This window comes from Somniosus microcephalus, chromosome 24 (genome assembly GCF_052327205.1).
Source record: "Somniosus microcephalus isolate GS21.2 chromosome 24, FLI_Smic_1.0, whole genome shotgun sequence".
NCBI lineage: Eukaryota > Metazoa > Chordata > Chondrichthyes > Squaliformes > Somniosidae > Somniosus > Somniosus microcephalus.
This window is the reverse complement of record NC_141010.1, coordinates 43,034,551-43,053,801: the sequence shown is the minus strand read 5'-3', so window position 1 is coordinate 43,053,801 and position 19,251 is coordinate 43,034,551. Positions and strand designations below refer to the sequence as shown.

Here is a 19,251-nt window from a genome sequence, read left to right as displayed (position 1 = left end):
GCCCATCTGGGGACAGGATTCTGCTGTGGGAAAAAGAGGTGGGTAGTGCACTGCCAGTGGAAACTTTTGCAAATATTTAAAAATCTCCCACTTTTCTTGGTGCACGACCTCGCTCTGAGAATGTTTGCTCAGGCTGCTCGCCCTATTCATCAGCTGAAGCTCAGTGGTAGCACTCGCACTAGTGAGTCAAAATGTTGTGGGTTCAAGCTACCCCACTCCAAAGACTTGAGTACATAATCCAGGCTAACACTTCAGTTTAGGTCTGAGGGAAGTGCTGGCTTGTTGCAAGGGCCATTTTTCAGGCGACACATTCAACCGAGGCTTGTCTGTCAGCTCTGGTGGGTGTAAAAGATCTCATGGCATTATTTGAAGAAGGTCAAGGGAGCTCAGCCATGGTCCTGGGTTACATTTATCCCTAAACCAACACTAAAATTGCTGTTTCACTTTTCTCACTGCAGTTTGCACTGACTCTATCACCGAAATAAGCAATCTACAGCTTCATCACCACAAGGATTGACTGTTGGTGAAAAGTAGCTCTGAAGCAGCATTATTGTTAATAAACACAGAGCAACTGTGGAGAAAGAGATTTTTAATTATTGAGCCTAAATGGTAACGAGGAGGCACCTGGATTTGAACCAGGGACCTCTTGATCTGCAGTCAAATGCTCTACCACTGAGCTATACCCCCAGAGCCCTATGGGCAGCTTTCTGCTTCACATCAAAATGTTGCATAGCGCAGGACACCATGAGGGATAGGAAGATGACGGGGTTATGTCAAAGAAATATTAGATAAAGCTAACCATTGCTTTAAAGAGACTCCTCACCCTTCTTTCAAAATTGGCGAGAAATTTTATGCAGAGTTATTTTTCAGCTGTTCAAAATCATGGAAGTTTTTTATTGTGCAAATTAAGCTGTTTCTAGTGGCAGAAGGGCCAGTAACCGGAGGACACAGATTTACGGTGATTGACAAGGGAAAAAAAGGCAACATGTGGAGACATTTTTTTACACAGCAAGTTGTTGTGGTCTGGAATACACTGTTTGCAAGGGTGGTGGAAGCAGATTCAATGGTAACTTTCAAAAAGGAATTGGATAAATCCTTGAAGGGGAAACATCTACAGGGCTATGGGGTAAGGGAAGTGGAGTGGGATTAATTGAACAGCTCTGCCAAACACACGGTGCAGGCACAATGGAGCTAAAGGCCTCCTTCAGTATTATATCTTTCTATCGTAACTATGGACATGGTGTAGCGGACGGCGAGTATAACTATCGTTCTCTGTGATAACATAGGAGTTCATGAGGAGATATTTATATATCAACCAGGAACTTCTATAATCTGCAGTCAAATGTTCTACCACTGAGCTATAGCCCTCTCACAAGCCAATGTCCCATGAACTTCGCAACCGAATGATCCAACCGAGAATGCCCTGAGATTTACACACAAGCCCCACCCTCTCTTAATTGGGGCACATTTGCAGCCCAGCCGGATATTCACCCGCTCCTGAGGTGCCCCGCTCCATGCCCACGGCCTCATTCCTGGCACCAGGTCATTAAAATATGGGGGAAGGTCTCGCTGGTCTGTGCGCAGCATTAATGCCCATCTGGGGACAGGATTCTGCTGTGGGAAAAAGAGGTGGGTAGTGCACTGCCAGTGGAAACTTTTGCAAATATTTAAAAATCTCCCACTTTTCTTGGTGCACGACCTCGCTCTGAGAATGTTTGCTCAGGCTGCTCGCCCTATTCATCAGCTGAAGCTCAGTGGTAGCACTCGCACTAGTGAGTCAAAATGTTGTGGGTTCAAGCTACCCCACTCCAAAGACTTGAGTACATAATCCAGGCTAACACTTCAGTTTAGGTCTGAGGGAAGTGCTGGCTTGTTGCAAGGGCCATTTTTCAGGCGACACATTCAACCGAGGCTTGTCTGTCAGCTCTGGTGGGTGTAAAAGATCTCATGGCATTATTTGAAGAAGGTCAAGGGAGCTCAGCCATGGTCCTGGGTTACATTTATCCCTAAACCAACACTAAAATTGCTGTTTCACTTTTCTCACTGCAGTTTGCGCTGACTCTATCACCGAAATAAGCAATCTGCAGCTTCATCACCACAAGGATTGACTGTTGGTGAAAAGTAGCTCTGAAGCAGCATTATTGTTAATGAACACAGAGCAACTGTGGAGAAAGAGATTTTTAATTATTGAGCCTAAATGGTAACGAGGGGGCACCTGGATTTGAACCAGGGACCTCTATGATCTGCAGTCAAATGCTCTACCACTGAGCTATACCCCCAGAGCCCTATTGGCAGCTTTCTGCTTCACATCAAAATGTTGCATAGCGCAGGACACCATGAGGGATAGGAAGATGACGGGGTTATGTCAAACAAATATTAGATAAAGCTAACCATTGCTTTAAAGAGACTCCTCACCCTTCTTTCAAAATTGGCGAGAAATTTTATGCAGAGTTATTTTTCAGCTGTTCAAAATCATGGAAGTTTTTTATTGTGCAAATTAAGCTGTTTCTAGTGGCAGAAGGGCCAGTAACCGGAGGACACAGATTTACGGTGATTGACAAGGGAAAAAAAGGCAACATGTGGAGACATTTTTTTACACAGCAAGTTGTTGTGGTCTGGAATACACTGTTTGCAAGGGTGGTGGAAGCAGATTCAATGGTAACTTTCAAAAAGGAATTGGATAAATCCTTGAAGGGGAAACATCTACAGGGCTATGGGGTAAGGGAAGTGGAGTGGGATTAATTGAACAGCTCTGCCAAACACACGGTGCAGGCACAATGGAGCTAAAGGCCTCCTTCAGTATTATATCTTTCTATCGTAACTATGGACATGGTGTAGCGGACGGCGAGTATAACTATCGTTCTCTGTGATAACATAGGAGTTCATGAGGAGATATTTATATATCAACCAGGAACTTCTATAATCTGCAGTCAAATGTTCTACCACTGAGCTATAGCCCTCTCACAAGCCAATGTCCCATGAACTTCGCAACCGAATGATCCAACCGAGAATGCCCTGAGATTTACACACAAGCCCCACCCTCTCTTAATTGGGGCACATTTGCAGCCCAGCCGGATATTCACCCGCTCCTGAGGTGCCCCGCTCCATGCCCACGGCCTCATTCCTGGCACCAGGTCATTAAAATATGGGGGAAGGTCTCGCTGGTCTGTGCGCAGCATTAATGCCCATCTGGGGACAGGATTCTGCTGTGGGAAAAAGAGGTGGGTAGTGCACTGCCAGTGGAAACTTTTGCAAATATTTAAAAATCTCCCACTTTTCTTGGTGCACGACCTCGCTCTGAGAATGTTTGCTCAGGCTGCTCGCCCTATTCATCAGCTGAAGCTCAGTGGTAGCACTCGCACTAGTGAGTCAAAATGTTGTGGGTTCAAGCTACCCCACTCCAAAGACTTGAGTACATAATCCAGGCTAACACTTCAGTTTAGGTCTGAGGGAAGTGCTGGCTTGTTGCAAGGGCCATTTTTCAGGCGACACATTCAACCGAGGCTTGTCTGTCAGCTCTGGTGGGTGTAAAAGATCTCATGGCATTATTTGAAGAAGGTCAAGGGAGCTCAGCCATGGTCCTGGGTTACATTTATCCCTAAACCAACACTAAAATTGCTGTTTCACTTTTCTCACTGCAGTTTGCGCTGACTCTATCACCAAAATAAGCAATCTGCAGCTTCATCACCACAAGGATTGACTGTTGGTGAAAAGTAGCTCTGAAGCAGCATTATTGTTAATGAACACAGAGCAACTGTGGAGAAAGAGATTTTTAATTATTGAGCCTAAATGGTAACGAGGGGGCACCTGGATTTGAACCAGGGACCTCTTGATCTGCAGTCAAATGCTCTACCACTGAGCTATACCCCCAGAGCCCTATTGGCAGCTTTCTGCTTCACATCAAAATGTTGCATAGCGCAGGACACCATGAGGGATAGGAAGATGACGGGGTTATGTCAAACAAATATTAGATAAAGCTAACCATTGCTTTAAAGAGACTCCTCACCCTTCTTTCAAAATTGGCGAGAAATTTTATGCAGAGTTATTTTTCAGCTGTTCAAAATCATGGAAGTTTTTTATTGTGCAAATTAAGCTGTTTCTAGTGGCAGAAGGGCCAGTAACCGGAGGACACAGATTTACGGTGATTGACAAGGGAAAAAAAGGCAACATGTGGAGACATTTTTTTACACAGCAAGTTGTTGTGGTCTGGAATACACTGTTTGCAAGGGTGGTGGAAGCAGATTCAATGGTAACTTTCAAAAAGGAATTGGATAAATCCTTGAAGGGGAAACATCTACAGGGCTATGGGGTAAGGGAAGTGGAGTGGGATTAATTGAACAGCTCTGCCAAACACACGGTGCAGGCACAATGGAGCTAAAGGCCTCCTTCAGTATTATATCTTTCTATCGTAACTATGGACATGGTGTAGCGGACGGCGAGTATAACTATCGTTCTCTGTGATAACATAGGAGTTCATGAGGAGATATTTATATATCAACCAGGAACTTCTATAATCTGCAGTCAAATGTTCTACCACTGAGCTATAGCCCTCTCACAAGCCAATGTCCCATGAACTTCGCAACCGAATGATCCAACCGAGAATGCCCTGAGATTTACACACAAGCCCCACCCTCTCTTAATTGGGGCACATTTGCAGCCCAGCCGGATATTCACCCGCTCCTGAGGTGCCCCGCTCCATGCCCACGGCCTCATTCCTGGCACCAGGTCATTAACATATGGGGGAAGGTCTCGCTGGTTTGTGCGCAGGATTAATGCCCATCTGGGGACAGGATTCTGCTGTGGGAAAAAGAGGTGGGTAGTGCACTGCCAGTGGAAACTTTTGCAAATATTTAAAAATCTCCCACTTTTCTTGGTGCACGACCTCGCTCTGAGAATGTTTGCTCAGGCTGCTCGCCCTATTCATCAGCTGAAGCTCAGTGGTAGCACTCGCACTAGTGAGTCAAAATGTTGTGGGTTCAAGCTAACTCCAAAGACTTGAGTACATAATCCAGGCTAACACTTCAGTTTAGGTCTGAGGGAAGTGCTGGCTTGTTGCAAGGGCCATTTTTCAGGCGACACATTCAACCGAGGCTTGTCTGTCAGCTCTGGTGGGTGTAAAAGATCTCATGGCATTATTTGAAGAAGGTCAAGGGAGCTCAGCCATGGTCCTGGGTTACATTTATCCCTAAGCCAACACTAAAATTGCTGTTTCACTTTTCTCACTGCAGTTTGCACTGACTCTATCACCGAAATAAGCAATCTACAGCTTCATCACCACAAGGATTGACTGTTGGTGAAAAGTAGCTCTGAAGCAGCATTATTGTTAATAAACACAGAGCAACTGTGGAGAAAGAGATTTTTAATTATTGAGCCTAAATGGTAACGAGGGGGCACCTGGATTTGAACCAGGGACCTCTTGATCTGCAGTCAAATGCTCTACCACTGAGCTATACCCCCAGAGCCCTATTGGCAGCTTTCTGCTTCACATCAAAATGTTGCATAGCGCAGGACACCATGAGGGATAGGAAGATGACGGGGTCATGTCAAAGAAATATTAGATAAAGCTAACCATTGCTTTAAAGAGACTCCTCACCCTTCTTTCAAAATTGGCGAGAAATTTTATGCAGAGTTATTTTTCAGCTGTTCAAAATCATGGAAGTTTTTTATTGTGCAAATTAAGCTGTTTCTAGTGGCAGAAGGGCCAGTAACCGGAGGACACAGATTTACGGTGATTGACAAGGGAAAAAAAGGCAACATGTGGAGACATTTTTTTACACAGCAAGTTGTTGTGGTCTGGAATACACTGTTTGCAAGGGTGATGGAAGCAGATTCAATGGTAACTTTCAAAAAGGAATTGGATAAATCCTTGAAGGGGAAACATCTACAGGGCTATGGGGTAAGGGAAGTGGAGTGGGATTAATTGAACAGCTCTGCCAAACACACGGTGCAGGCACAATGGAGCTAAAGGCCTCCTTCAGTATTATATCTTTCTATCGTAACTATGGACATGGTGTAGCGGACGGCGGGTATAACTATCGTTCTCTGTGATAACATAGGAGTTCATGAGGAGATATTTATATATCAACCAGGAACTTCTATAATCTGCAGTCAAATGTTCTACCACTGAGCTATAGCCCTCTCACAAGCCAATGTCCCATGAACTTCGCAACCGAATGATCCAACCGAGAATGCCCTGAGATTTACGCACAAGCCCCACCCTCTCTTAATTGGGGCACATTTGCAGCCCAGCCGGATATTCACCCGCTCCTGAGGTGCCCCGCTCCATGCCCACGGCCTCATTCCTGGCACCAGGTCATTAAAATATGGGGGAAGGTCTCGCTGGTCTGTGCGCAGGATTAATGCCCATCTGGGGACAGGGTTCTGCTGTGGGAAAAATAGGTGGGTAGTGCACTGCCAGTGGAAACTTTTGCAAATATTTAAAAATCTCCCACTTTTCTTGGTGCACGACCTCGCTCTGAGAATGTTTGCTCAGGCTGCTCGCCCTATTCATCAGCTGAAGCTCAGTGGTAGCACTCGCACTAGTGAGCCAAAATGTTGTGGGTTCAAGCTACCCCACTCCAAAGACTTGAGTACATAATCCAGGCTAACACTTCAGTTTAGGTCTGAGGGAAGTGCTGGCTTGTTGCAAGGGCCATTTTTCAGGCGACACATTCAACCGAGGCTTGTCTGTCAGCTCTGGTGGGTGTAAAAGATCTCATGGCATTATTTGAAGAAGGTCAAGGGAGCTCAGCCATGGTCCTGGGTTACATTTATCCCTAAACCAACACTAAAATTGCTGTTTCACTTTTCTCACTGCAGTTTGCGCTGACTCTATCACCGAAATAAGCAATCTACAGCTTCATCACCACAAGGATTGACTGTTGGTGAAAAGTAGCTCTGGAGCAGCATTATTGTTAATGAACACAGAGCAACTGTGGAGAAAGAGATTTTTAATTATTGAGCCTAAATGGTAACGAGGGGGCACCTGGATTTGAACCAGGGACCTCTTGATCTGCAGTCAAATGCTCTACCACTGAGCTATACCCCCAGAGCCCTATTGGCAGCTTTCTGCTTCACATCAAAATGTTGCATAGCGCAGGACACCATGAGGGATAGGAAGATGACGGGGTCATGTCAAACAAATATTAGATAAAGCTAACCATTGCTTTAAAGAGACTCCTCACCCTTCTTTCAAAATTGGCGAGAAATTTTATGCAGAGTTATTTTTCAGCTGTTCAAAATCATGGAAGTTTTTTATTGTGCAAATTAAGCTGTTTCTAGTGGCAGAAGGGCCAGTAACCGGAGGACACAGATTTACGGTGATTGACAAGGGAAAAAAAGGCAACATGTGGAGACATTTTTTTACACAGCAAGTTGTTGTGGTCTGGAATACACTGTTTGCAAGGGTGATGGAAGCAGATTCAATGGTAACTTTCAAAAAGGAATTGGATAAATCCTTGAAGGGGAAACATCTACAGGGCTATGGGGTAAGGGAAGTGGAGTGGGATTAATTGAACAGCTCTGCCAAACACACGGTGCAGGCACAATGGAGCTAAAGGCCTCCTTCAGTATTATATCTTTCTATCGTAACTATGGACATGGTGTAGCGGACGGCGGGTATAACTATCGTTCTCTGTGATAACATAGGAGTTCATGAGGAGATATTTATATATCAACCAGGAACTTCTATAATCTGCAGTCAAATGTTCTACCACTGAGCTATAGCCCTCTCACAAGCCAATGTCCCATGAACTTCGCAACCGAATGATCCAACCGAGAATGCCCTGAGATTTACGCACAAGCCCCACCCTCTCTTAATTGGGGCACATTTGCAGCCCAGCCGGATATTCACCCGCTCCTGAGGTGCCCCGCTCCATGCCCACGGCCTCATTCCTGGCACCAGGTCATTAAAATATGGGGGAAGGTCTCGCTGGTCTGTGCGCAGGATTAATGCCCATTTGGGGACAGGGTTCTGCTGTGGGAAAAATAGGTGGGTAGTGCACTGCCAGTGGAAACTTTTGCAAATATTTAAAAATCTCCCACTTTTCTTGGTGCACGACCTCGCTCTGAGAATGTTTGCTCAGGCTGCTCGCCCTATTCATCAGCTGAAGCTCAGTGGTAGCACTCGCACTAGTGAGCCAAAATGTTGTGGGTTCAAGCTACCCCACTCCAAAGACTTGAGTACATAATCCAGGCTAACACTTCAGTTTAGGTCTGAGGGAAGTGCTGGCTTGTTGCAAGGGCCATTTTTCAGGCGACACATTCAACCGAGGCTTGTCTGTCAGCTCTGGTGGGTGTAAAAGATCTCATGGCATTATTTGAAGAAGGTCAAGGGAGCTCAGCCATGGTCCTGGGTTACATTTATCCCTAAACCAACACTAAAATTGCTGTTTCACTTTTCTCACTGCAGTTTGCGCTGACTCTATCACCGAAATAAGCAATCTACAGCTTCATCACCACAAGGATTGACTGTTGGTGAAAAGTAGCTCTGGAGCAGCATTATTGTTAATGAACACAGAGCAACTGTGGAGAAAGAGATTTTTAATTATTGAGCCTAAATGGTAACGAGGGGTCACCTGGATTTGAACCAGGGACTTCTTGATCTGCAGTCAAATGCTCTACCACTGAGCTATACCCCCAGAGCCCTATTGGCAGCTTTCTGCTTCACATCAAAATGTTGCATAGCGCAGGACACCATGAGGGATAGGAAGATGACGGGGTCATGTCAAACAAATATTAGATAAAGCTAACCATTGCTTTAAAGAGACTCCTCACCCTTCTTTCAAAATTGGCGAGAAATTTTATGCAGAGTTATTTTTCAGCTGTTCAAAATCATGGAAGTTTTTTATTGTGCAAATTAAGCTGTTTCTAGTGGCAGAAGGGCCAGTAACCGGAGGACACAGATTTACGGTGATTGACAAGGGAAAAAAAGGCAACATGTGGAGACATTTTTTTACACAGCAAGTTGTTGTGGTCTGGAATACACTGTTTGCAAGGGTGGTGGAAGCAGATTCAATGGTAACTTTCAAAAAGGAATTGGATAAATCCTTGAAGGGGAAACATCTACAGGGCTATGGGGTAAGGGAAGTGGAGTGGGATTAATTGAACAGCTCTGCCAAACACACGGTGCAGGCACAATGGAGCTAAAGGCCTCCTTCAGTATTATATCTTTCTATCGTAACTATGGACATGGTGTAGCGGACGGCGGGTATAACTATCGTTCTCTGTGATAACATAGGAGTTCATGAGGAGATATTTATATATCAACCAGGAACTTCTATAATCTGCAGTCAAATGTTCTACCACTGAGCTATAGCCCTCTCACAAGCCAATGTCCCATGAACTTCGCAACCGAATGATCCAACCGAGAATGCCCTGAGATTTACACACAAGCCCCACCCTCTCTTAATTGGGGCACATTTGCAGCCCAGCCGGATATTCACCCGCTCCATGCCCACGGCCTCATTCCTGGCACCAGGTCATTAACATATGGGGGAAGGTCTCGCTGGTCTGTGCGCAGGATTAATGCCCATCTGGGGACAGGATTCTGCTGTGGGAAAAAGAGGTGGGTAGTGCACTGCCAGTGGAAACTTTTGCAAATATTTAAAAATCTCCCACTTTTCTTGGTGCACGACCTCGCTCTGAGAATGTTTGCTCAGGCTGCTCGCCCTATTCATCAGCTGAAGCTCAGTGGTAGCACTCGCACTAGTGAGTCAAAATGTTGTGGGTTCAAGCTACCCCACTCCAAAGACTTGAGTACATAATCCAGGCTAACACTTCAGTTTAGGTCTGAGGGAAGTGCTGGCTTGTTGCAAGGGCCATTTTTCAGGCGACACATTCAACCGAGGCTTGTCTGTCAGCTCTGGTGGGTGTAAAAGATCTCATGGCATTATTTGAAGAAGGTCAAGGGAGCTCAGCCATGGTCCTGGGTTACATTTATCCCTAAACCAACACTAAAATTGCTGTTTCACTTTTCTCACTGCAGTTTGCGCTGACTCTATCACCGAAATAAGCAATCTACAGCTTCATCACCACAAGGATTGACTGTTGGTGAAAAGTAGCTCTGAAGCAGCATTATTGTTAATGAACACAGAGCAACTGTGGAGAAAGAGATTTTTAATTATTGAGCCTAAATGGTAACGAGGGGGCACCTGGATTTGAACCAGGGACCTCTTGATCTGCAGACAAATGCTCTACCACTGAGCTATACCCCCAGAGCCCTATTGGCAGCTTTCTGCTTCACATCAAAATGTTGCATAGCGCAGGACACCATGAGGGATAGGAAGATGACGGGGTCATGTCAAACAAATATTAGATAAAGCTAACCATTGCTTTAAAGAGACTCCTCACCCTTCTTTCAAAATTGGCGAGAAATTTTATGCAGAGTTATTTTTCAGCTGTTCAAAATCATGGAAGTTTTTTATTGTGCAAATTAAGCTGTTTCTAGTGGCAGAAGGGCCAGTAACCGGAGGACACAGATTTACGGTGATTGACAAGGGAAAAAAAGGCAACATGTGGAGACATTTTTTTACACAGCAAGTTGTTGTGGTCTGGAATACACTGTTTGCAAGGGTGGTGGAAGCAGATTCAATGGTAACTTTCAAAAAGGAATTGGATAAATCCTTGAAGGGGAAACATCTACAGGGCTATGGGGTAAGGGAAGTGGAGTGGGATTAATTGAACAGCTCTGCCAAACACACGGTGCAGGCACAATGGAGCTAAAGGCCTCCTTCAGTATTATATCTTTCTATCGTAACTATGGACATGGTGTAGCGGACGGCGGGTATAACTATCGTTCTCTGTGATAACATAGGAGTTCATGAGGAGATATTTATATATCAACCAGGAACTTCTATAATCTGCAGTCAAATGTTCTACCACTGAGCTATAGCCCTCTCACAAGCCAATGTCCCATGAACTTCGCAACCGAATGATCCAACCGAGAATGCCCTGAGATTTACACACAAGCCCCACCCTCTCTTAATTGGGGCACATTTGCAGCCCAGCCGGATATTCACCCGCTCCATGCCCACGGCCTCATTCCTGGCACCAGGTCATTAACATATGGGGGAAGGTCTCGCTGGTCTGTGCGCAGGATTAATGCCCATCTGGGGACAGGATTCTGCTGTGGGAAAAAGAGGTGGGTAGTGCACTGCCAGTGGAAACTTTTGCAAATATTTAAAAATCTCCCACTTTTCTTGGTGCACGACCTCGCTCTGAGAATGTTTGCTCAGGCTGCTCGCCCTATTCATCAGCTGAAGCTCAGTGGTAGCACTCGCACTAGTGAGTCAAAATGTTGTGGGTTCAAGCTACCCCACTCCAAAGACTTGAGTACATAATCCAGGCTAACACTTCAGTTTAGGTCTGAGGGAAGTGCTGGCTTGTTGCAAGGGCCATTTTTCAGGCGACACATTCAACCGAGGCTTGTCTGTCAGCTCTGGTGGGTGTAAAAGATCTCATGGCATTATTTGAAGAAGGTCACGGGAGCTCAGCCATGGTCCTGGGTTACATTTATCCCTAAACCAACACTAAAATTGCTGTTTCACTTTTCTCACTGCAGTTTGCGCTGACTCTATCACCGAAATAAGCAATCTACAGCTTCATCACCACAAGGATTGACTGTTGGTGAAAAGTAGCTCTGAAGCAGCATTATTGTTAATGAACACAGAGCAACTGTGGAGAAAGAGATTTTTAATTATTGAGCCTAAATGGTAACGAGGGGGCACCTGGATTTGAACCAGGGACCTCTTGATCTGCAGTCAAATGCTCTACCACTGAGCTATACCCCCAGAGCCCTATTGGCAGCTTTCTGCTTCACATCAAAATGTTGCATAGCGCAGGACACCATGTGGGATAGGAAGATGACGGGGTCATGTCAAACAAATATTAGATAAAGCTAACCATTGCTTTAAAGAGACTCCTCACCCTTCTTTCAAAATTGGCGAGAAATTTTATGCAGAGTTATTTTTCAGCTGTTCAAAATCATGGAAGTTTTTTATTGTGCAAATTAAGCTGTTTCTAGTGGCAGAAGGGCCAGTAACCGGAGGACACAGATTTACGGTGATTGACAAGGGAAAAAAAGGCAACATGTGGAGACATTTTTTTACACAGCAAGTTGTTGTGGTCTGGAATACACTGTTTGCAAGGGTGGTGGAAGCAGATTCAATGGTAACTTTCAAAAAGGAATTGGATAAATCCTTGAAGGGGAAACATCTACAGGGCTATGGGGTAAGGGAAGTGGAGTGGGATTAATTGAACAGCTCTGCCAAACACACGGTGCAGGCACAATGGAGCTAAAGGCCTCCTTCAGTATTATATCTTTCTATCGTAACTATGGACATGGTGTAGCGGACGGCGAGTATAACTATCGTTCTCTGTGATAACATAGGAGTTCATGAGGAGATATTTATATATCAACCAGGAACTTCTATAATCTGCAGTCAAATGTTCTACCACTGAGCTATAGCCCTCTCACAAGCCAATGTCCCATGAACTTCGCAACCGAATGATCCAACCGAGAATGCCCTGAGATTTACACACAAGCCCCACCCTCTCTTAATTGGGGCACATTTGCAGCCCAGCCGGATATTCACCCGCTCCTGAGGTGCCCCGCTCCATGCCCACGGCCTCATTCCTGGCACCAGGTCATTAACATATGGGGGAAGGTCTCGCTGGTTTGTGCGCAGGATTAATGCCCATCTGGGGACAGGATTCTGCTGTGGGAAAAAGAGGTGGGTAGTGCACTGCCAGTGGAAACTTTTGCAAATATTTAAAAATCTCCCACTTTTCTTGGTGCACGACCTCGCTCTGAGAATGTTTGCTCAGGCTGCTCGCCCTATTCATCAGCTGAAGCTCAGTGGTAGCACTCGCACTAGTGAGTCAAAATGTTGTGGGTTCAAGCTAACTCCAAAGACTTGAGTACATAATCCAGGCTAACACTTCAGTTTAGGTCTGAGGGAAGTGCTGGCTTGTTGCAAGGGCCATTTTTCAGGCGACACATTCAACCGAGGCTTGTCTGTCAGCTCTGGTGGGTGTAAAAGATCTCATGGCATTATTTGAAGAAGGTCAAGGGAGCTCAGCCATGGTCCTGGGTTACATTTATCCCTAAGCCAACACTAAAATTGCTGTTTCACTTTTCTCACTGCAGTTTGCACTGACTCTATCACCGAAATAAGCAATCTACAGCTTCATCACCACAAGGATTGACTGTTGGTGAAAAGTAGCTCTGAAGCAGCATTATTGTTAATAAACACAGAGCAACTGTGGAGAAAGAGATTTTTAATTATTGAGCCTAAATGGTAACGAGGGGGCACCTGGATTTGAACCAGGGACCTCTTGATCTGCAGTCAAATGCTCTACCACTGAGCTATACCCCCAGAGCCCTATTGGCAGCTTTCTGCTTCACATCAAAATGTTGCATAGCGCAGGACACCATGAGGGATAGGAAGATGACGGGGTCATGTCAAAGAAATATTAGATAAAGCTAACCATTGCTTTAAAGAGACTCCTCACCCTTCTTTCAAAATTGGCGAGAAATTTTATGCAGAGTTATTTTTCAGCTGTTCAAAATCATGGAAGTTTTTTATTGTGCAAATTAAGCTGTTTCTAGTGGCAGAAGGGCCAGTAACCGGAGGACACAGATTTACGGTGATTGACAAGGGAAAAAAAGGCAACATGTGGAGACATTTTTTTACACAGCAAGTTGTTGTGGTCTGGAATACACTGTTTGCAAGGGTGATGGAAGCAGATTCAATGGTAACTTTCAAAAAGGAATTGGATAAATCCTTGAAGGGGAAACATCTACAGGGCTATGGGGTAAGGGAAGTGGAGTGGGATTAATTGAACAGCTCTGCCAAACACACGGTGCAGGCACAATGGAGCTAAAGGCCTCCTTCAGTATTATATCTTTCTATCGTAACTATGGACATGGTGTAGCGGACGGCGGGTATAACTATCGTTCTCTGTGATAACATAGGAGTTCATGAGGAGATATTTATATATCAACCAGGAACTTCTATAATCTGCAGTCAAATGTTCTACCACTGAGCTATAGCCCTCTCACAAGCCAATGTCCCATGAACTTCGCAACCGAATGATCCAACCGAGAATGCCCTGAGATTTACGCACAAGCCCCACCCTCTCTTAATTGGGGCACATTTGCAGCCCAGCCGGATATTCACCCGCTCCTGAGGTGCCCCGCTCCATGCCCACGGCCTCATTCCTGGCACCAGGTCATTAAAATATGGGGGAAGGTCTCGCTGGTCTGTGCGCAGGATTAATGCCCATCTGGGGACAGGGTTCTGCTGTGGGAAAAATAGGTGGGTAGTGCACTGCCAGTGGAAACTTTTGCAAATATTTAAAAATCTCCCACTTTTCTTGGTGCACGACCTCGCTCTGAGAATGTTTGCTCAGGCTGCTCGCCCTATTCATCAGCTGAAGCTCAGTGGTAGCACTCGCACTAGTGAGCCAAAATGTTGTGGGTTCAAGCTACCCCACTCCAAAGACTTGAGTACATAATCCAGGCTAACACTTCAGTTTAGGTCTGAGGGAAGTGCTGGCTTGTTGCAAGGGCCATTTTTCAGGCGACACATTCAACCGAGGCTTGTCTGTCAGCTCTGGTGGGTGTAAAAGATCTCATGGCATTATTTGAAGAAGGTCAAGGGAGCTCAGCCATGGTCCTGGGTTACATTTATCCCTAAACCAACACTAAAATTGCTGTTTCACTTTTCTCACTGCAGTTTGCGCTGACTCTATCACCGAAATAAGCAATCTACAGCTTCATCACCACAAGGATTGACTGTTGGTGAAAAGTAGCTCTGGAGCAGCATTATTGTTAATGAACACAGAGCAACTGTGGAGAAAGAGATTTTTAATTATTGAGCCTAAATGGTAACGAGGGGGCACCTGGATTTGAACCAGGGACCTCTTGATCTGCAGTCAAATGCTCTACCACTGAGCTATACCCCCAGAGCCCTATTGGCAGCTTTCTGCTTCACATCAAAATGTTGCATAGCGCAGGACACCATGAGGGATAGGAAGATGACGGGGTCATGTCAAACAAATATTAGATAAAGCTAACCATTGCTTTAAAGAGACTCCTCACCCTTCTTTCAAAATTGGCGAGAAATTTTATGCAGAGTTATTTTTCAGCTGTTCAAAATCATGGAAGTTTTTTATTGTGCAAATTAAGCTGTTTCTAGTGGCAGAAGGGCCAGTAACCGGAGGACACAGATTTACGGTGATTGACAAGGGAAAAAAAGGCAACATGTGGAGACATTTTTTTACACAGCAAGTTGTTGTGGTCTGGAATACACTGTTTGCAAGGGTGATGGAAGCAGATTCAATGGTAACTTTCAAAAAGGAATTGGATAAATCCTTGAAGGGGAAACATCTACAGGGCTATGGGGTAAGGGAAGTGGAGTGGGATTAATTGAACAGCTCTGCCAAACACACGGTGCAGGCACAATGGAGCTAAAGGCCTCCTTCAGTATTATATCTTTCTATCGTAACTATGGACATGGTGTAGCGGACGGCGGGTATAACTATCGTTCTCTGTGATAACATAGGAGTTCATGAGGAGATATTTATATATCAACCAGGAACTTCTATAATCTGCAGTCAAATGTTCTACCACTGAGCTATAGCCCTCTCACAAGCCAATGTCCCATGAACTTCGCAACCGAATGATCCAACCGAGAATGCCCTGAGATTTACGCACAAGCCCCACCCTCTCTTAATTGGGGCACATTTGCAGCCCAGCCGGATATTCACCCGCTCCTGAGGTGCCCCGCTCCATGCCCACGGCCTCATTCCTGGCACCAGGTCATTAAAATATGGGGGAAGGTCTCGCTGGTCTGTGCGCAGGATTAATGCCCATTTGGGGACAGGGTTCTGCTGTGGGAAAAATAGGTGGGTAGTGCACTGCCAGTGGAAACTTTTGCAAATATTTAAAAATCTCCCACTTTTCTTGGTGCACGACCTCGCTCTGAGAATGTTTGCTCAGGCTGCTCGCCCTATTCATCAGCTGAAGCTCAGTGGTAGCACTCGCACTAGTGAGCCAAAATGTTGTGGGTTCAAGCTACCCCACTCCAAAGACTTGAGTACATAATCCAGGCTAACACTTCAGTTTAGGTCTGAGGGAAGTGCTGGCTTGTTGCAAGGGCCATTTTTCAGGCGACACATTCAACCGAGGCTTGTCTGTCAGCTCTGGTGGGTGTAAAAGATCTCATGGCATTATTTGAAGAAGGTCAAGGGAGCTCAGCCATGGTCCTGGGTTACATTTATCCCTAAACCAACACTAAAATTGCTGTTTCACTTTTCTCACTGCAGTTTGCGCTGACTCTATCACCGAAATAAGCAATCTACAGCTTCATCACCACAAGGATTGACTGTTGGTGAAAAGTAGCTCTGGAGCAGCATTATTGTTAATGAACACAGAGCAACTGTGGAGAAAGAGATTTTTAATTATTGAGCCTAAATGGTAACGAGGGGTCACCTGGATTTGAACCAGGGACTTCTTGATCTGCAGTCAAATGCTCTACCACTGAGCTATACCCCCAGAGCCCTATTGGCAGCTTTCTGCTTCACATCAAAATGTTGCATAGCGCAGGACACCATGAGGGATAGGAAGATGACGGGGTCATGTCAAACAAATATTAGATAAAGCTAACCATTGCTTTAAAGAGACTCCTCACCCTTCTTTCAAAATTGGCGAGAAATTTTATGCAGAGTTATTTTTCAGCTGTTCAAAATCATGGAAGTTTTTTATTGTGCAAATTAAGCTGTTTCTAGTGGCAGAAGGGCCAGTAACCGGAGGACACAGATTTACGGTGATTGACAAGGGAAAAAAAGGCAACATGTGGAGACATTTTTTTACACAGCAAGTTGTTGTGGTCTGGAATACACTGTTTGCAAGGGTGGTGGAAGCAGATTCAATGGTAACTTTCAAAAAGGAATTGGATAAATCCTTGAAGGGGAAACATCTACAGGGCTATGGGGTAAGGGAAGTGGAGTGGGATTAATTGAACAGCTCTGCCAAACACACGGTGCAGGCACAATGGAGCTAAAGGCCTCCTTCAGTATTATATCTTTCTATCGTAACTATGGACATGGTGTAGCGGACGGCGGGTATAACTATCGTTCTCTGTGATAACATAGGAGTTCATGAGGAGATATTTATATATCAACCAGGAACTTCTATAATCTGCAGTCAAATGTTCTACCACTGAGCTATAGCCCTCTCACAAGCCAATGTCCCATGAACTTCGCAACCGAATGATCCAACCGAGAATGCCCTGAGATTTACACACAAGCCCCACCCTCTCTTAATTGGGGCACATTTGCAGCCCAGCCGGATATTCACCCGCTCCATGCCCACGGCCTCATTCCTGGCACCAGGTCATTAACATATGGGGGAAGGTCTCGCTGGTCTGTGCGCAGGATTAATGCCCATCTGGGGACAGGATTCTGCTGTGGGAAAAAGAGGTGGGTAGTGCACTGCCAGTGGAAACTTTTGCAAATATTTAAAAATCTCCCACTTTTCTTGGTGCACGACCTCGCTCTGAGAATGTTTGCTCAGGCTGCTCGCCCTATTCATCAGCTGAAGCTCAGTGGTAGCACTCGCACTAGTGAGTCAAAATGTTGTGGGTTCAAGCTACCCCACTCCAAAGACTTGAGTACATAATCCAGGCTAACACTTCAGTTTAGGTCTGAGGGAAGTGCTGGCTTGTTGCAAGGGCCATTTTTCAGGCGACACATTCAACCGAGGCTTGTCTGTCAGCTCTGGTGGGTGTAAAAGATCTCATGGCATTATTTGAAGAAGGTCAAGGGAGCTCAGCCATGGTCCTGGGTTACATTTATCCCTAAACCAACACTAAAATTGCTGTTTCACTTTTCTCACTGCAGTTTGCGCTGACTCTATCACCGAAATAAGCAATCTACAGCTTCATCACCACAAGGATTGACTGTTGGTGAAAAGTAGCTCTGAAGCAGCATTATTGTTAATGAACACAGAGCAACTGTGGAGAAAGAGATTTTTAATTATTGAGCCTAAATGGTAACGAGGGGGCACCTGGATTTGAACCAGGGACCTCTTGATCTGCAGACAAATGCTCTACCACTGAGCTATACCCCCAGAGCCCTATTGGCAGCTTTCTGCTTCACATCAAAATGTTGCATAGCGCAGGACACCATGAGGGATAGGAAGATGACGGGGTCATGTCAAACAAATATTAGATAAAGCTAACCATTGCTTTAAAGAGACTCCTCACCCTTCTTTCAAAATTGGCGAGAAATTTTATGCAGAGTTATTTTTCAGCTGTTCAAAATCATGGAAGTTTTTTATTGTGCAAATTAAGCTGTTTCTAGTGGCAGAAGGGCCAGTAACCGGAGGACACAGATTTACGGTGATTGACAAGGGAAAAAAAGGCAACATGTGGAGACATTTTTTTACACAGCAAGTTGTTGTGGTCTGGAATACACTGTTTGCAAGGGTGGTGGAAGCAGATTCAATGGTAACTTTCAAAAAGGAATTGGATAAATCCTTGAAGGGGAAACATCTACAGGGCTATGGGGTAAGGGAAGTGGAGTGGGATTAATTGAACAGCTCTGCCAAACACACGGTGCAGGCACAATGGAGCTAAAGGCCTCCTTCAGTATTATATCTTTCTATCGTAACTATGGACATGGTGTAGCGGACGGCGGGTATAACTATCGTTCTCTGTGATAACATAGGAGTTCATGAGGAGATATTTATATATCAACCAGGAACTTCTATAATCTGCAGTCAAATGTTCTACCACTGAGCTATAGCCCTCTCACAAGCCAATGTCCCATGAACTTCGCAACCGAATGATCCAACCGAGAATGCCCTGAGATTTACACACAAGCCCCACCCTCTCTTAATTGGGGCACATTTGCAGCCCAGCCGGATATTCACCCGCTCCATGCCCACGGCCTCATTCCTGGCACCAGGTCATTAACATATGGGGGAAGGTCTCGCTGGTCTGTGCGCAGGATTAATGCCCATCTGGGGACAGGATTCTGCTGTGGGAAAAAGAGGTGGGTAGTGCACTGCCAGTGGAAACTTTTGCAAATATTTAAAAATCTCCCACTTTTCTTGGTGCACGACCTCGCTCTGAGAATGTTTGCTCAGGCTGCTCGCCCTATTCATCAGCTGAAGCTCAGTGGTAGCACTCGCACTAGTGAGTCAAAATGTTGTGGGTTCAAGCTACCCCACTCCAAAGACTTGAG

The 19,251-nt window shown here is 45.3% G+C and overlaps 12 non-coding genes across 12 annotated transcripts; all 12 read right to left on the bottom strand.

Moving 5' to 3' along the window:
• Nucleotides 1–615: 615 nt before the first annotated feature.
• Nucleotides 616–687, bottom strand: trnac-gca (transfer RNA cysteine (anticodon GCA)). Its single transcript has one exon. It is a non-coding gene; the product is annotated as a tRNA-Cys (tRNA).
• Nucleotides 688–2,206: 1,519 nt separating this feature from the next.
• On the bottom strand, nt 2,207–2,279 carry trnac-gca (transfer RNA cysteine (anticodon GCA)). The gene has a single exon. It is a non-coding gene; the product is annotated as a tRNA-Cys (tRNA).
• Nucleotides 2,280–3,798: 1,519 nt separating this feature from the next.
• Nucleotides 3,799–3,870, bottom strand: trnac-gca (transfer RNA cysteine (anticodon GCA)). Its single transcript has one exon. It is a non-coding gene; the product is annotated as a tRNA-Cys (tRNA).
• Nucleotides 3,871–5,385: 1,515 nt separating this feature from the next.
• On the bottom strand, nt 5,386–5,457 carry trnac-gca (transfer RNA cysteine (anticodon GCA)). The gene has a single exon. It is a non-coding gene; the product is annotated as a tRNA-Cys (tRNA).
• A 1,519-nt stretch (nt 5,458–6,976) lies between these two features.
• On the bottom strand, nt 6,977–7,048 carry trnac-gca (transfer RNA cysteine (anticodon GCA)). The gene has a single exon. It is a non-coding gene; the product is annotated as a tRNA-Cys (tRNA).
• A 1,519-nt stretch (nt 7,049–8,567) lies between these two features.
• Nucleotides 8,568–8,639, bottom strand: trnac-gca (transfer RNA cysteine (anticodon GCA)). Its single transcript has one exon. It is a non-coding gene; the product is annotated as a tRNA-Cys (tRNA).
• A 1,503-nt stretch (nt 8,640–10,142) lies between these two features.
• Nucleotides 10,143–10,214, bottom strand: trnac-gca (transfer RNA cysteine (anticodon GCA)). The gene has a single exon. It is a non-coding gene; the product is annotated as a tRNA-Cys (tRNA).
• A 1,503-nt stretch (nt 10,215–11,717) lies between these two features.
• Nucleotides 11,718–11,789, bottom strand: trnac-gca (transfer RNA cysteine (anticodon GCA)). Its single transcript has one exon. It is a non-coding gene; the product is annotated as a tRNA-Cys (tRNA).
• A 1,515-nt stretch (nt 11,790–13,304) lies between these two features.
• trnac-gca (transfer RNA cysteine (anticodon GCA)) lies at nt 13,305–13,376 on the bottom strand. Its single transcript has one exon. It is a non-coding gene; the product is annotated as a tRNA-Cys (tRNA).
• Nucleotides 13,377–14,895: 1,519 nt separating this feature from the next.
• Nucleotides 14,896–14,967, bottom strand: trnac-gca (transfer RNA cysteine (anticodon GCA)). Its single transcript has one exon. It is a non-coding gene; the product is annotated as a tRNA-Cys (tRNA).
• A 1,519-nt stretch (nt 14,968–16,486) lies between these two features.
• On the bottom strand, nt 16,487–16,558 carry trnac-gca (transfer RNA cysteine (anticodon GCA)). Its single transcript has one exon. It is a non-coding gene; the product is annotated as a tRNA-Cys (tRNA).
• A 1,503-nt stretch (nt 16,559–18,061) lies between these two features.
• trnac-gca (transfer RNA cysteine (anticodon GCA)) lies at nt 18,062–18,133 on the bottom strand. The gene has a single exon. It is a non-coding gene; the product is annotated as a tRNA-Cys (tRNA).
• Between the last annotated feature and the right edge of the window lie 1,118 nt (nt 18,134–19,251).